The sequence below is a fragment of the Mustela lutreola genome, chromosome 1 (assembly GCF_030435805.1).
Source record: "Mustela lutreola isolate mMusLut2 chromosome 1, mMusLut2.pri, whole genome shotgun sequence".
Taxonomy (NCBI): Eukaryota; Metazoa; Chordata; class Mammalia; order Carnivora; family Mustelidae; genus Mustela; species Mustela lutreola.
The window spans coordinates 190,522,380-190,540,657 of record NC_081290.1 but is presented as its reverse complement, the minus strand read 5'-3'; the positions used below and the strand labels follow the sequence as shown (position 1 = coordinate 190,540,657).

The window sequence follows — 18,278 nt, the reverse complement described above, 5'->3', positions numbered from 1 at the left end:
ATGAGGCCCACATCACTCAGGATGGCGCAGCCGGCCTGGGGTCTCCAGAGGACACTAGGGGACACAGGCTCCTCTTGTTCTGCCCTGCTTGAGCTTCAAGGGCCATGCCAAGAAAATAAAAAGAGGCTTTGTGGGGGAGGGAAGAATGAATGCCTTCCTTGGGGTAGTGAGAGTTAAAGGTGGAAGGACCTTCTGGAAGGAATTGGGAAGCCAGGTGTGAAGCCTCAACTCTGCGTAAAGCCTCCTATGGGGCCTTTATCATACACTGGGGTGTGGTTTCCCTGGAGTTTAGCAGCCACACTCTGAGGTCCTGGTGAGCCAGTGCTGCCCCCTGCAGCCACACTTGGGAGAGGAGAACCTGAGGCCTGCCGCAGGTGAGGCTAGCTTAAGAAGCCACAGAGAGGCCATCAGAGAACCAAGGGCTCTAGAAGGCAGGAAAAGAAAAGAGGGGAATGGGCCAGGGGGCGGGGGGAAGGCCCTACAATTTAGAGTCTGGGCCATCGGGCCTCGCAACGTAAGCCAAGAAAGAACATACTATGGGCCAGGCATGACTGTCTTCACATGAGAAAACAGCCACCTCAGGTGAAGAGAAAGTGTTAGAGCTGGATCCCTTCAGAGTCCTAGCAAAGCACGGGGGGGGGGGGGGGGGGGGGTGTCATCTGCTCTCTCGCACTCAGCCCAGGACAAAGGTGATATGGCCTTCCTGCCCAGGCTCTCAGCCTCAGGAGACTCGGGCCCCGAATGCTCCACCACCCTGACCCCTCAGGGAGGAGCAGGTCCTGTGAAGACTCCCAGGAGGCATCTCTGCCTGGCAGAGGGAGACCTGGAGCCAGGGAAAGGTATGGAAAGTGGAAGCATGGGGGAGGGGGCAATGCGGAACCGGTGTGAAAGTTCCATGGAGGCCAAGTGTGAATGCACAGCCAGAAGGGCCCCTACATGGCCGGCAGTGCCCAGCTGTGGGCGTGGTCAGTGGAAGCCACCTGCCCAATCTACAGGAAAGCAGTTTCCTGAATTTGGTGGGAGCCCGGGCTGGATAACTCTGGTCACTTCACTCTTCAATGCCTCACTTCTCTACTATTCCAAATCACATGGTTTGGCTGGACTCATTTATTTGTAGAAAAACATGAAGGATCTGGTCCTGGGCCGAGAAGTAAAACACACACACAGCCTCTGGCTGAGGGAATCGACAGTCCAGTAAGAAGCAAAGAAATGATCTCAGTGCAGTGATCAATGCTATGAGGAGGGCAAGCTGTGGTGGACACTGCTGGCTATTCCCACAACGTGCACGCCCCTCTTCCTCAGCATTAGGACCCACAAATTACAATTGGTATCTGTGGTCCAGAATAAAGACTCCCTCTCCCAGCTCCCGTGCAGCAAGATGTGCCTACATGGCCAAGTTCTTTCTGATGGGACATAAGGGCAAAATGATGTGGAACTTCTATGAAGTGCTTTTTTTTTTTTTAAAGATTTTATTTATTTACTTGACAGACAGAGATCACAAGTAGGCAGAGAGGCCGGCAGAGAGAGATAGAGGAGGAAGCAGGCTCCTTGCTGAGCAGAGTGCCCGACTTGGGGCTTGATCCCAGGACCCTGGGATCATGACCGGAGCAGAAGGCAGAGGCTTTCACCCACTGAGCCACCCAGGCACCCCTATGAAGTGCTCTTAAAGGGAAAATATATGCCTTTCTCCCCCATTTACCTTCCTGCTGGTTGGAATGTGGACTTGAGGGCTAGAACTAGAGCAGCCATATTGGACTAAGGGGTAGAAGATATGTGTAACAAATGACAAAGCACAAGATTCCTAGTATTGGTACAGCTGTCACAAGAGCCACGGACAACCATGTTTGTGCTACTGTTATTTGGAGTTTTTCGCATTCTCAACTAAACCCAAACGTATGTTTAAAAGAAGCCATTACTTAACGCTATTGAATCATAGACGTAAAAATGGTTAAGATGGTCAATTTCATATGTGTTTTTTACCACAACAGAAGGAAAAAGAAGAAGCCAAAGTCAAACAGAGAGACAGAAAGTAAAATGGTGGTTATCAGGGGCTGGGAAGAGAAGAAAGAGGGGATAATGGAGAGTTAGTGTCTAATGGGTACAAAGTTTCAGTTCTGGAAAATGAAAAATGTTCTGGAGATGGATGGTGGTAATGGTAGCAAAACAATAGGAGCCAGACTTACCACCACTGACCCACACCCTTAAAGATGGCTGAAATGGTCAATTTCATGTTATATGTATTTTATCACAATTTTTAAAAAGCAGCAGCAGCAAACTAGGCAGAAGGGAACTTTCTGGACTGCTTACATGCGTGCATGCTTGCTGGGTCAAAAGTCACCAAACTACATATTGAAAATGGGGGAATTTCATTGACTGTAAATTAGACCTCTCTAAGATACCATGGGAATACATAAGTAGCCAGGCCAAAGGGCTTCCCAGAGGAGGAGTCATGAGTATGAGTTAGCCCAAAAAGTGGGCTCTGTGATTTTATAAGCTGATTACAAAGAAAGGAACGTTATTTTATTTCTTCTATAACCCGAAAAACATGGGAAGAGAGGGGAAGCTATTATGGGTTCAGTCTGAGAACAGGCCTTGGCCTATCTTCTAGGGCAACTCACCAACACTGGTTGATAGAAAAGCTCTCCGAGCACACAGGCCCATCATCAGGGGCCCTGACCTAGTCAATATTCATTCACACATTCACTAAGTACACACTCCACACCAGAAAGTATAATAGAACAGAAAAGTGAATGATACAGACAAGTTCCCACCCCACAAAATGGCTGCTGCTGTCCAGAGGATGACATTAAACAGGGAAACCAATGAATAAGTCTCGTGAGTATAGACCAGGTCATCTCCATGTAGGAGGTGATAAGGGGACACTTTAGTTAGGACAATCGGGGACAGCCTGAGGAGGGGGCCATTGGGTGGAGACCTGGAAGAGAAGCCGGCCGCCCTTTTCGAGAGCACATGCAGGCAGAGAGGAACAGTAAGGGTGTGCTCAAGGCGTCCAGGCGAGGGGTGGTACTCCCACCAATGTCTCTGAAAAGGCAGGTGTGAGCCAGGTCCTCTGCAGGTCACAGTGAAAAGTTTGCATTTTATTCTGAGGAGAGTGGGGAGGTGACAAAGGATTTGACCTACCTAAAAATGTTTTTAGAAGCTCCCTCTTGCTGCTCAGTGGGAAATGGATTAGAGAAGGACAACAGGAGAAAGACTATTATGGTAATCCTAGGAGACACTACAGCAGCTTGGACAAGAATTGTAGTGGCCAAAGTAGGAGGAGGGAGGCACCTGGGTGCCTCAGTGGGTTAAAGCCTCTGCCTTTGGCTCAGGTCATGGTCTCAGGGTCCTGGGATCGAGCCCCCCATCGGGCTCTCTGCTCAGCAGGGGCCTGCTTCCCCCCACACCCCTCCCTCTCTCTGCCTGCCTCTCTGCCTGCTTGTGATCTCTGTCTGTCAAATAAATAAATAAAATCTTTAAAAAAAAAAAAAAAAGTAGGAGGAGGTGGTGACTTTCACAGACACACAAAACTGAGAGGTCTGGTGAAATCTGTCTGTGGATTTTACATCGGTTTCCCCATTCTGACATTGTACTATGGCTATGTAAGATGTTACCACTGGGGAAAACCGGGTGGAAGGTCCACGGGACCTCTTTATACTATTTTTGCAACTTCCCATAAATCTATAATTATTTTAAAATAATTTTCCTTTTAATTCTCAACAGCAAGCATGCACTCAAAAAAAAAGATGGCAAGTACTAACTCCAGAGGAAAGAAAAAAGGAATTCTAATCAGAGCACATTATCCAGCTTGGCTAAAAACAACATTCACATCGTCACCCTCATATACAAACACTGAACTGTGGTGAGCACAAAACTTTAGCCAGGGTCACCTGGGTGGCTCAGTGGGTTAAAGCCTCTGCCTTCCGCTCAGGTCATGATCTCAGGGTCCTGGGATTGAGCCCTGCATGGGGCTCACTGCTCAGCAGGGAGTCTCCTTCCCCCACCTCCCCCCACTCTCTCTCTCTGCCTGCTTCTCTGCCTACTTGTGATCTGTCTGTCAAATAAATAAATAAAATCTTAAAAAAAAAAAAAAAAACACTTTAACCAAAAGTTGTGATAACACAGATGGAAGTAGTCTAAATGCATTTGGGGGCACAAAACAGGCCTATAAGAATGCTAAACCTCGGGGGAGGAGTCAAGATGGCGGAGAAGTAGCAAGCTGAGACTGCTTCAGCTAGCCGGAGATCAGCTAGATAGCTTATCTAAAGATTGCAAACACCTGAAAATCCATCGGCAGATCGAAGAGAAGAAGAACAGCAATTCTGGAAACAGAAAAACAACCACTTTCTGAAAGGTGTTTTCTTTTTTTAAAAATTCTTTTCTTTTCTTTTCTTTTTTTTTTCTTTTCTTTTTGTTTTTTTTTTTTCTTTCTTCCTTTTTGAACCTCTTTTTATCCCCTTTCTCCCCACTCACGATTTTGGATCTCTTCTAATTTGGTTAAAGCATATTTTCCTGGGGTTGTTGCCACCCTTTTAGTATTTTACTTGCCCCTTCATTTACTCTTATCTGGACAAAATGACAAGACATAAAAATTCAACACAAAAAAAAGAACAAGAGGCAGTACCGAAGGCTAGGGACCTAATCAATACAGACATCGGTAATATGTCAGATCTAGAGTTCAGAATGACAATTCTCAAGGTTCTAGCCGGGCTCGAAAAAGGCATGGAAGATATTAAAGAAACCCTCTCGAGAGATATAAAAGCCCTTTCTGGAGAAATAAAAGAACTAAAATCTAACCAAGGTGAAATCAAAAAAGCTATTAATGAGGTGCAATCAAAAATGGAGGCTCTAACTGCTAGGATAAATGAGGCAGAAGAAAGAATTAGTGATATAGAAGACCAAATGACAGAGAATAAAGAAGCTGAGCAAAAGAGGGACAAACAGCTACTGGACCACGAGGGGAGAATTCGAAAGATAAGTGACACCATAAGAAGAAACAACATTAGAATAATTGGGATTCCAGAAGAAGAAGAAAGTGAGAGGGGAGCAGAAGGTATACTGGAGAGAATTATTGGGGAGAATTTCCCCAATATGGCAAAGGGAACGAGCATCAAAATTCAGGAGGTTCAGAGAACGCCCCTCAAAATCAATAAGAATAGGCCCACACCCCGTCACCTAATAGTAAAATTTACAAGTCTCAATGACAAAGAGAAAATCCTGAAAGCAGCCCGGGAAAAGAAGTCTGTAACATACAATGGAAAAAATATTAGATTGGCAGCTGACTTATCCACAGAGACCTGGCAGGCCAGAAAGAGCTGGCATGATATTTTCAGAGCACTAAACGAGAAAAACATGCAGCCAAGAATACTATATCCAGCTAGGCTATCATTGAAAATAGAAGGAGAGATTAAAAGCTTCCAGGACAAACAACAACTGAAAGAATTTGCAAATACCAAACCAGCTCTACAGGAAATCTTGAAAGGGGTCCTCTAAGCAAAGAGAGAGCCTACAAGTGGTAGATCAGAAAGGAACAGAGACCATATACAGTAACAGTCACCTTACAGGCAATACAATGGCACTAAATTCATATCTCTCAATAGTTACCCTGAATGTGAATGGGCTAAATGCCCCTGTCAAAAGACACAGGGTATCAGAATGGATAAAAAAACAAAGCCCATCTATATGTTGCCTCCAAGAAACACATTTTAAGCCCGAAGACACCTCCAGATTTAAAGTGAGGGGGTGTAAAAGAATTTACCATGCTAATGGACATCAGAAGAAAGCAGGAGTGGCAATCCTTATATCAGATCAATTAGATTTTAAGCCAAAGACTATAATAAGAGATGAGGAAGGACACTATATCATACTCAAAGGGTCTGTCCAACAAGAAGATTTAACAATTTTAAATATCTATGCCCCCAATGTGGGAGCAGCCAACTATATAAACCAATTAATAACAAAATCAAAGAAACACATCAACAATAATACAATAATAGTAGGGGACTTTAACACTCCCCTCACTGAAATGGACAGGTCATCCAAGCAAAAGATCAGCAAGGAAATAAAGGCCTTAAACGACACACTGGACCAGATGGACATCACAGATATATTCAGAACATTTCATCCCAAAGCAACAGAATACACATTCTTCTCTAGTGCACATGGAACATTCTCCAGAATAGATCACATCCTCGGTCCTAAATCAGGACTCAACCGGTATCAAAAGATTGGGATCATTCCCTGCATATTTTCAGACCACAATGCTCTAAAGCTAGAACTCAACCACAAAAGGAAGTTTGGAAAGAACCCAAATACATGGAGACTAAACAGTATCCTTCTAAAGAATGAATGGGTCAACCGGGAAATTAAAGAAGAATTGAAAAAAATCATGGAAACAAATGAGAATGAAAATACAACAGTTCAAAATCTGTGGGACACAACAAAGGCAGTCCTGAGAGGAAAATATATAGCGGTACAAGCCTTTCTCAAGAAACAAGAAAGGTCTCAGGTACACAACCTAACCCTACACCTAAAGGAGCTGGAGAAAGAACAAGAAAGAAACCCTAAGCCCAGCAGGAGAAGAGAAATCATAAAGATCAGAGCAGAAATCAATGAAATAGAAACCAAAAAAACAATAGAACAAATCAACGAAACTAGGAGCTGGTTCTTTGAAAGAATTAATAAAATTGATAAACCCCTGGCCCGACTTATCAAAAAGAAAAGAGAAAGGACCCAAATAAATAAAATCATGAATGAAAGAGGAGAGATCACAACTAACACCAAAGAAATACAAACTATTATAAGAACATACTATGAGCAACTCTACGGCAATAAATTTGACAATCTGGAAGAAATGGATGCATTCCTAGAAACATATAAACTACCACAACTGAGCCAGGAAGAAATAGAAAGCCTGAACAGACCCATAACCAGTAAAGAGATTGAAACAGTCATTAAAAATCTCCAAACAAACAAAAGCCCAGGGCCAGACGGCTTCCCGGGGGAATTCTACCAAACATTTAAAGAAGAACTAATTCCTATTCTCCTGAAACTGTTCCAAAAAATAGAAATGGAAGGAAAACTTCCAAACTCATTTTATGAGGCCAGCATCACCTTGATCCCAAAACCAGACAAGGATCCCACCAAAAAAGAGAGCTATAGACCGATATCCTTGATGAACACAGATGCGAAAATACTCAACAAAATACTAGCCAATAGGATTCAACAGTACATTAAAAGGATTATTCACCACGACCAAGTGGGATTTATTCCAGGGCTGCAAGGTTGGTTCAACATCCGCAAATCAGTCAATGTGATACAACACATCAATAAAAGAAAGAACAAGAACCATATGATACTCTCAATAGATGCTGAAAAAGCATTTGACAAAGTACAACATCCCTTCCTGATCAAAACTCTTCAAAGTGTAGGGATAGAGGGCGCATACCTCAATATCATCAAAGCCATCTATGAAAAACCCACCGCAAATATCATTCTCAATGGAGAAAAACTGAAAGCTTTTCCGCTAAGGTCAGGAACACGGCAGGGATGTCCATTATCACCACTGCTATTCAACATCGTACTAGAGGTGCTAGCCTCAGCAATCAGACAACAAAAGGAAATTAAAGGCATCCAAATCGGCAAAGAAGAAGTCAAATTATCACTCTTCGCAGATGATATGATACTATATGTGGAAAACCCAAAAGACTCCACTCCAAAACTGCTAGAACTTATACAGGAATTCAGTAAAGTGTCAGGATATAAAATCAATGCACAGAAATCAGTTGCATTTCTCTACACCAACAGCAAGACAGAAGAAAGAGATATTAAGGAGTCAATCCCATTTACAATTGCATCCAAAACCATAAGATACCTAGGAATAAACCTAACCAAAGAGACACAGAATCTATACTCAGAAAACTATAAAGTACTCATGAAAGAAATTGAGGAAGACACAAAGAAATGGAAAAATGTGCCATGCTCCTGGATTGGAAGAATAAATATTGTGAAAATGTCTATGCTACCTAAAGCAATTTACACATTTAATGCAATTCCTATCAAAGTACCATCCATCTTTTTCAAAGAAATGGAACAAATAATGCTAAAATTTATATGGAACCAGAAAAGACCTCGAATAACCAAAGGGATATTGAAAAAGAAAGCCAACGTTGGTGGCATCACAATTCCGGACTTCAGGCTCTATTACAAAGCTGTCATCATCAAGACAGCATGGTACTGGCACAAAAACAGACACATAGATCAATGGAACAGAATAGAGAGCCCAGAAATAGACCCTCAAATCTATGGTCAACTAATCTTCGACAAAGCAGGAAAGAATGTCCAATGGAAAAAAGACAGCCTCTTCAATAAATGCTGCTGGGAAAATTGGACAACCACATGCAGAAAAATGAAATTGGACCATTTCCTTACACCACACACAAAAATAGACTCAAAATGGATGAAGGACCTCAATGTACGAAAGGAATCCATCAAAATCCTTGAGAAGAACACGGGCAGCAACCTCTTCGACCTCTGCCGCAGCAACATCTTCCTAGGAACAACGCAAAAGGCAAGGGAAGCAAGGGAAAAAATGAACTACTGGGATTTCATCAAGATCAAAAGCTTTTGCACAGCAAAGGAAACAGTTAACAAAATCAAAAGACAACTGACAGAATGGGAGAAGATATTTGCAAACGACATATCAGATAAAGGACTAGTGTCCAGAATCTATAAAGAACTTAGCAAACTCAACACCCAAAGAACAAATAATCCAATCAAGAAATGGGCAGAGGACATGAACAGACATTTCTGCAAAGAAGACATCCAGATGGCGAACAGACACATGAAAAAGTGCTCCATATCACTCGGCATCAGGGAAATACAAATCAAAACCACAATGAGATATCACCTCACACCAGTCAGAATGGCTAAAATCAACAAGTCAGGAAATGACAGATGCTGGCGAGGATGCGGAGAAAGGGGAACCCTCCTACACTGTTGGTGGGAATGCAAGCTGGTGCAGCCACTCTGGAAAACAGCATGGAGGTTCCTCAAAATGTTGAAAATAGAACTGCCCTATGACCCAGCAATTGCACTATTGGGTATTTACCCTAAAGATACAAATGTAGTGATCCAAAGGAGCACATGCACCCGAATGTTTATAGCAGCAATGTCCACAATAGCCAAACTATGGAAAGAACCTAGATGTCCATCAACAGATGAATGGATCAAGAAGATGTGGTATATATACACAATGGAATACTATGCAGCCATCAAAAGAAATGAAATCTTGCCATTTGCAACAACATGGATGGAACTAGAGCGTATCATGCTTAGCGAAATAAGTCAAGAAGAGAAAGACAACTATCATATGATCTCCCTGATATGAGGAAGTGGTGATGCAACATGGAGGCTTAAGTGGGTAGAAGAAGAATAAATGAAACAAGATGGGATTGGGAGGGAGACAAACCATAAGTGACTCTTAATCTCACAAAACAAACTGAGGGTTGCCGAGGGGAGGGGGTTTGGGAGAAGGGGTTGGGATTATGGACATTGGGGAGGGCATGTGATTTGGTGAGTGCTGTGAAGTGTGTAAACCTGGTGATTCACAGACCTGTACCCCTGGGGATAAAAATATATGTTTATAAAAAATAAAAAAAGTATAAAAAAAAAAAAAAAAAGAATGCTAAACCTCATTCCCACAGGTGAAAGTAAACAGATAATACTGAAAACTGAAAATGTAGGAAACGGTTATCTACATGAGAAATTCTAACATACAGACATAAATGGCAGAAAAACTAGACAAAATAGTTAAGAATGTTTGCTTTGGGAAATGAAAATTCAGAATGGGGAAACACACTGCTTTTATGAGATAAACCTAGTAATATAATGTTTTTTTCTCTATAAATGTATCAGTTTGCTAGGCAGTAAAAATTAAATATATTTAAAGAAATATGTTGAAGCCTGCCAAAGAACAGAGAGGACTTGCTTACTGGCGGTCTGGATGGAAGTGCAGGTGTTAGAAGGAGGGGAAGAAGAATTCCAGATGACCCTTGGGTTTTTGCTTGGGCAGGGAATGGAGGGTGATGCCATCTGTTGAGAGAGAAAAGGCTGGGAGAGTACGGGAGTGGAGAAGTGGATGTATTAAATCTACAACACCCATCAGACATCCAAACAGAAGTAACTAGAAGACAGCTGGATATCCCAGTTCTGCTCACAGGGGAAAGTCAGGGTTAGAGCTAAAACTTGGTAGACGTCAGCATGTGGGTGGTAGGCACTGACCATGGGGCAAGTAAGATTATGCACAGAAACATCATAGAGAATTAATCAAGCCCAAGCCTAGAATCTGAAGTGGTCGAATATTTCCAGTTTGGGGGAAAGCAAAGGAGATTAAAGAGGAGCCAGAGAGGGAAGAGGAAAGCCAGGGGTCTGTGGAGCCAGAGAAGAGAAAGTTTTGAAAAAGAGCAATCAACAAGGTCAGCTGCTGATAAGAAGTCAAGGGATGATTAAATAAAACTTAAAAAAATAAAAGTCAAGAAGATGAGGAGGACCAATTTGTTGGTGACTATGGTAGCTAGTCTCCAAAGATGGCACCCTTAATAAACCATGCCCCTGTTGTAAGCCTTTCCCCTTGAACCTGACATGGCCCTGTGTTTTGCTTATGACCAACAGCATATGGTCATGCTGCATGACCTCCAAGGCTAGGTCATAAGAAGCCTCGCAGCTTCCACCCCATTCTCCACGAATGCTCACCCCTGGGACACTCCTTCTTAGAACCCAGCTGCCCTTCTGAGAGGCTAAGTCACATGGTGGCCATGTGTAGGCACTCCAGTCACCAGACCCAGCTAAGGTCCCAGCCAATGGCCACCATCAACTGCCAGTCATGTCAGTGCACTGAGCCTTTGGATGACTCCAGGCCCAGCTGCTACTGACCGTAGCCTCCTGAGAAACCTCAAGTGAGAATTTCCATCACCACAGCAGCAAGAGATACATTAATAAGTTGTTGAAAACCGCTCAATTTTGAAATGTGACATAGCAATAGATAACCAGACAGTGACTTTAACAAGAGCAGTTCAGTGGGGTTCTGGTAATAGAAGCCAGACTGCAGCGATCAGTAGGGTGAGTGGGAGAGTGTGAACTGCTATTCCAGGAAGTCTTACTGTGATTGCTGTGGAAGGTGGTGTCCAGGAGAGTTTGGTTTGTTTTTTTAAGTTGGGAGATACTAGAGCATGGGTGTATGTTGATAGTGATTATTCCTGGAGCAGAGAAAGACTAACGAAAGGAGGAAGAAGAATGCAACAAAGCAGGGTTCTAAGGAAGCCCAGAGGGAGGGATCTAGAAGGAGAGAAGGCAAAGAAGACACGTGTGCAGGTGGGGAGGATTGTGAACCTGAAGGTGGGAAAGTCAGGGGTTTTCTCACAGGCAGCTTTGAGAAAACAGAAAATATGAAAGAGTCTTATCAATAAGTGGGTATGGTAGGATTCTAAAAACAGTCTCCCAAGATTCCCTACCTCCTAGTCCCTGGAGTCTATAAATGAGATGAGATGTCGCCCCATGACTGTGTTAAGTTAATGGCACAGACGATCTTAAAAAGGAGGATATTACTGGGGCGCCCAGGTGGCTCAGTCTGTTTAGTATTCAACTCTTGATTTTGGTTCCGGCTCAGAGTTGTGAGATCAAGTTGTGAGATCTTAATCTTAAGATTAACCCCCCCAAAGATTCTCTCTCTCGGGCGCCTGGGTGGCTTAGTGGGTTAAGCCTCTGCCTTCAGCTCTGGTCATAATCTCAGGGTCCTTGGATCGAGCCCTGCATTGAGCTCTCTGCTCAGTGGGGAGCCTACCTCCCCACCCCCCTCTCACTGTCTGCCTCTCTGCCTACTTGTGATCTGTCAGATAAATAAATAAAAATCTTAAAAAAAAAAAAAGATTCTCTCCCTTTCCCTCTACCCTCACACCCCCTAAAAAAAAAACAGAGAGAGAAAAAGGGAGTGATCTAGCCTAACACAATCACATGATCCCTTCAAAAGCAGAGAATATTCTCTGGCTAGTGGCAGAAGTGAAAGGGAAGCAGCCAGAGAGATCTGAAGCACAGGGGAGATTCAACATGCCACTGCTGGTCACTTGAGAAGGAATGTGGGCAGCATCTGAGAGCAGACAGGAGATCCCACTAGCAGCCAGCAAGGAAAAAGGGACCTTATACACCCATAAGGATTCGGATTCTGCCTAAATGAGTTTGGAAGTGGATTTTTGCCCTGGGCCTCCAGATAAGAGCCAGCCCCCACAACACGTTAATTTTGGCCTTGTGAGACTCTGGTCAGAGAACCAGATGATCCCACCAGGACTTCTGACCTACAGACTGTGTATTTTGAGCCACTAAGTTTCTGGGCATGAGCCCCGACAGTCAGCACACTCCCTCTCTTGCTGTAGGGCCTTCCGGGCAGCTCCACTCCTCACGTGGGGGCGACTCACCCTTTCAGGGCCTCCGTGTCCTAAGATGATGACAGCTGCCATCACAGCTCTGGGCTCAGGCTTGGGGCTTAACATCTTCATAGTTTCCGGTCATCTAGACCTGAGCTGTCCAACATGGCAGCCACTAGTCTTGGGTGGCTACTTAGATGTAAACTTAAAGGAATTACATCTAAGTGAGTTAAATGCTCAGTTCCTCACTCATACCAGTCACATTTCAAGTGCTCAAAAGCATATGTGACTACTGGCTGACACCCTGAACAGAGTGGAAATCATTTCCATCCTCGCAGAAAGTTCTGTTGGACAGAGCTGGGCTGGACAGTGGATAGGAACCATGGTTGTCTGAACCACTGCCCTTCAGCAGTAGCTGAACTCATGAAAAGGAGGCAGAACAACAGGGCCCTTAGGGGACACCTCTAAGCCCCAGCAATGCTCTGAGTACACCAAAACCTCTGAGCCCAGAACAGAGCGTGGTTAGGCCCACAGAGGGGAAGGTTTCTTCTTACCGCTAGTCTATGGCACCCCCCCACCCACATTCTTTACTTCCTGCCTCAGCACAACTGACCGTGGAAGTCCACGTCCTTCAGAGGAACACAGACACACCCACACCCGCAAAGGTGTGGTATGCCTCTAACCCTAACCAGCCACTCACATAGTCACAGCACATGCCAAGTCGGTAGGTTCGGAAATGTCCACATTTCCTCACTGTGTGGGACATCAGTAAGGTCCGCGGGATGCTCACAGTCCACCCGGTTCTGTCTCACCTCTGTCACTGCCTGTCCTCCTCAGCGCCCCTTGTCTTGCTCCACAGTTCCTGTAAACACCTGCTGGGCCACCACCCAGCAACAGTGTTCTACACAGAATACTCAAAACTCAGGGCAAACAGGGGCACCTGGATGACTCAGTCAGTTAAGCGCCCAACTCTTCATTTCGGCTCAGGTCATCATGATCTCAGGGTCCTGGGATAGAGTCCCATGTTGCGGGGGGGGGGGGGTCCCTCTCAATGGGGAGTCTGTTTGTCTCCCTCTCCTCTGCCCCTCCCCTTGCTCATGCTCACAATCTCTCTCTCTCAAATAAATAAATAAATCGTAAAAAAAAAAAAAAAAAAAAAACCTGAAGGCAAAGAAATGCATTTCTCCCCATCCACTGCCTTCTAAAAACCAAGAGGTAAGAATTCCACCAGATTTAACATTCCTCTCAGCCCAGTGGTAGATAACTTACTTTACGTGGAGAAAACTAAAAGCACTTCATAGTGATTCTCCCAAAGCAAGGACTCAGCCCCAAGGTGAATTGAAGTCCCACTCTCTCTCTCTAGAAACTGAAAACTGCTTACAACATTTAAAAGCTGGCTTTTCCAGGGTGCCTAGGTGGCTCAGTGGGTTAAGCCTCTGCCTTCGGCTCAGGTCATGATCTCAGGGTCTTGGGATCAAGCCCTGCATCCAGCTCTCTGCTCAGCAGGGAGCCTGCTTCCTCCTCTCTCTGCCTGCCTTTCTGCCTACTTGTGATCTCTGTCAAATAAATAAATAAAACCTTTAAAAAAAAAAAAAAAGCTGGCTTTTCCTGTATCCCCTTACCAAGGAGCCAAATAATCATACAGCCCAATCTCAGGCAGGCTCCCCGTACAGATGTCTCCCCAAAGCTGACTTGAAGACCATGAAGGGACCAATTGGGGCCATACCGACTGGAAGACCTGAAGCCAGGAAGGCACTGGATGTTTGGAGAAGGAAGGTGGCATGAGGGAAACCCAACTATATAGCACATGCCTCAAAACAAACTAGATTTACCACATTCTTGTTGAAACCGCAGGATAGTCCTAAAAAGGTGAAATCGGGGTGCCTGGGTGGCTCAGTGGGTTAAAGCCTCTGCCTTCACCTCAGGTCATGATCCCAGAGTCCTGGGATCAAGCCCCACATCGAGCTCTCTGCTCCCTGCTTCCTCTTCTCTCTGCCTGCCTCTCTGCCTACTTGTGATCTTTGTCTGTCAAATAAATAAATAAAATCTTTAAAAAATAAATAAAAATAAAAATAATAAAAAGGTGAAATCATCCTGGGATGATAAGTATATTACTGCTAATTTAAGAGCTGTAAAATGCTACTGATACTTCCTTTATGGAGTGGGCTAAGTTTTTAGTGTTTGGTGTTAGTGAGCATAAAATATGTATCAGGCATATCATAGGATCACTCAGTCATCCTAATCTTATTTTTCATCAAGAGTCTTCAGATGCAAAACCTCCTACTGTTTCAGCACCTGGACTGTCAGCGGTGGGGGAGGAGAATATTAGCCAAGCCAGGAGTAATAGAATAAGAACTCAAAGAAGACAGAAGCAATAGGGAGGGAGAGGAGACCTTAGGGGAACAAAAGAGACAGAATCAAAAAGATACAGCCCCCAGCAGATGTAGGGAATGTGGTGAGATAATATTTCTAAATAGGATTTTTTCTTTTTTTCTTTTCTTTTTTTTTTTTTTTTTTGCTTCCCTTTCTCCACATAGTCCCACTTTAAGCAGCCAAGCTTTGGTGCTTATGCCTCAGTAAAAGCATGAGACAGCAAAAACTAGGGGGGAAAAAAATGGGAAGCCACTTCAGGCTTTTGGATTTTAATTGCCTAGACCCTCAATAAAACAGAAAGGACTTGAAACCTATACAAAAGATGCGGGGACAATATCATCGGTAAAGCCAGACCTCCCATTGGCATTACCCTCAGCAGATGAGAGCCAGAGGGGGAAGAAGTAAGAGGGCAGATGTTGGTGGGTTCTGTCCACAGGGACCTCGAGCAGGTTCCTGAGATATGACAACGACGGGGCCCTGCCCCAACATCTACCGAGCCTCAGAAAGGAGACCTGGTCCCAGAAAGAGGAAATGGCTGCAGAAGGGAACTTCTTTTGGAGGCAGCAGGAACCTTGGACAGCGCCACGCTCTCTCTGACCACCTCAGAATGATTCCTGTGTGTCTAAGACTGACCTGGGAGTAGCAGAGGGACACCAGACCAGAAGAAGCCATGCAAGCTACAACCAGGCAGGAGACATCTCAGTGGATACTCAGCTGGTCATTCAAGAACAGGGCCACTTCTTCTAGTGCTTGGGCAAATACATATAGGGTGCTCCCCTGAGATTCAGGTAGTCTTTGGAGAAAGGAGGGGCAACTCCTACCAACCACCTGAACCTAAGTGTCCACCATTCCCAGGAGAAATGTAGGTATATTACAGAAACACAACTTTATGTTTCCTGCATCTCTGAATTGGTAGACTGAGATAATCCCTCTGTAAGAAGTAAAGGAAAGTTAGAAACCAGCAAATGTCCAGCTAGGAAACTGGATCCAGGATGCCATCCACAGATGTAGGGAATAAAGGAATAAAGCAAATTGAGTGGAGAACGGTGAATTGAAGGTTTGGATGTGTTGAGGGTGAGATGCTGGTGGGGTGTCCACGGGCATGTCAGGGGGCAGCCGGGTCATGAGAACTGGTGCTCAGGAACAAGGTCTACCTGAAACTGTGGGTTTTGGCGTCATGGGGTCCAAACACGCAGCAGCTGACGGAGGAGGAGTAAATCAGAGTGATCGTCTCATGTGCTCACTGTTGCCATAAGTGTTTTCATGCGTATTGACTCATTTGATCTTCAAGTCAACCCTACGGGGTGGGTACTCCTACTAACCTCGTTTTTTGACATGTGACAAAACAGATAATCAATGCTTCAGGCCTCAGAGCGAGTAACCAGAGGCATCAGAAGTGACCCCAGGAAATCTACAATCTACACGAAGGACAACTGCCAGGCTAGACTAGAAGCAAAGAGGAGGAGGGAGTTGTCAGGAGGAAAACCAGAAAAGCCTTATATCACAAAACCCGAAGGGAGAGAGGACTTCAAGAAGAACATGATGGGAGGCACCAAATTTGCAAGTGACCCAGTAACTGATTATAACTAAACAGACCCACTGGGATTGCACCTGGGAGTTCCTAATGCCCAGGAGAGGGAGGTGTCCTGACATCTGGGAGGGAGAGGACACGGGGGCGCTGCATGGACTGGGAGGGGGGGGGAAGTAGGGGAAGCATGACTCTTCCAAGAGAGCTGTGAGAAGGAGAGGGCTAGAATCCGTGTCCTTTCTAAAAAGAGAACAATTTAGAGACTATTATTCGGCAAACGGGAAGTCAGTAGATGATGAAAGTTTTAAAGACACAGGCCTCTGAAGCTGTGACAGTGACCATGAGCATGGAGAGAAAGAACGCTGGAGACACCTTCAATCCACGACTTTAACCTCACGCGGGCCCTGGATGCTGATAGCCCCGCTGTCTGTCCACAGTCCCACCGCTGTTCCGCTCACTGGCACCGTGGTTCTCAGAGGGCTGTCCTTGGAGAGACAACTTCAGCATCATGAAGAAACTTGTCAGAAATGCAAGTTCTCCTGCCCACTCCAGCCCTCCCAGTCAGAAAGTCTGGGCAGGGCTTTAACAGACTCTTGATGACTCTGACACACTCATGTGAGAACCACTACCCTCAAGGACTCGAGATGCTGCCTTCTCTCTTTGCACATCGGATGGATGCTTTGTGCCCCGGTTTCTGTACTCCGTCCCCTCCCTTCCCACCACCTTGACGACGTGGCTTGGGCTCTTCTTCTCTCTCCCCTACATCACCAGTGCTCACTCTCCCCTAGGCTGTTTCTCCTCAACATATAAACATACGGTTATTTTTCCCATTTAAAAATATTTCTTGACCTCACTTCTCCTTTTACTTCCCACCCAACCTCTCTCCTTCCTTTACCACTAAGCTCCTCTGAAGGGTTGCCTGCACTATACCTTGCCTCTCTCCTCCCATCCTTCCTTGAGCCCATCCACAGACTTTCACCCCACCACCCCACCAAAACCATTCTTGTCAAGGTCACCAACACTATTGGAAATCAATTCCCAGACTCATGTTACTTAATCCATAGGCAACATTTGACACAACGGATCTTTCTCTCCTGGATGGTAACTTTCCTTCTCTGGGCTTATGGTGTAACACCATCCCTCGGATTTTTTATTCTCTACTTCATACTTCTCAGTCTTTTTGATATATTCTACTCAATGCTAAAGTCATTTAATGTCAGAGAGCTTCAGGATTCAGTCCTGGCGTGTCTCTATTTTTCCTCCCTTGGTGACCTCCCCTAATCCCATAGCTTTAAAGAACAGATATATGCCAGGGACTCTCAAGTCTTTATCTGCAGCCCAGACCCTGCCAAACTTGTATATCCAACTGCTTTCTTGACATCTTGACATGCCTAATAGACACCTCAAACTTAGTAGGTATTAATCCAGCTCCTGCCTTCCCCCATCACCTTCCCAGTTAATGTTCAAACCAAAAATTCCTCCCTTTCTCTCATGCCACCTCATCCATCAGAAAATCTTGCTGACTCCACGTTCCAAATACATCCAGAACCCAACCACTGTTCACCACCCCTCCTGCTACCTACCACACAGAAACCACCAACTCTCACCAGGTCATTTTAATGACAGCCTAAAGGATCTCCTGCTTCTACTCTGGCTCTTTTCAGATGTGTTCTCATGCATCAGCTGAAAGGATTCTGTTAAAACAAAAATCCGATCCATGTCCTCTGCTCAAAATGTCCCAAAGGCGCCCATCTCAGAATAAAAATGGAAGTCATCCAAATGGCTTTAGAACCCTCCATGGTACAATTCCTGCCTTCTCTCACTGACCTCACCTCCCACACTCCCTCTCCTCACTCCAGCCACTCTGACCTTCTTGTTCTTCCTTAAAAAAAAATGGCAGGTGTGTTTCCACCTCACCACAACTCTTGCATTTCTAGGCCCCTCTGCCTAGAACAGTCTTG

At 44.8% G+C, this 18,278-nt stretch overlaps 1 long non-coding RNA gene across 1 annotated transcript in view; it reads right to left on the bottom strand.

Annotated features, from left to right (window-relative positions):
• The window catches only part of LOC131837173 (uncharacterized), a 222,503-nt gene that overhangs the window by 202,955 nt on the left and 1,270 nt on the right, over positions 1–18,278 (bottom strand). The gene's annotated exons all lie outside the window — the stretch shown is intronic.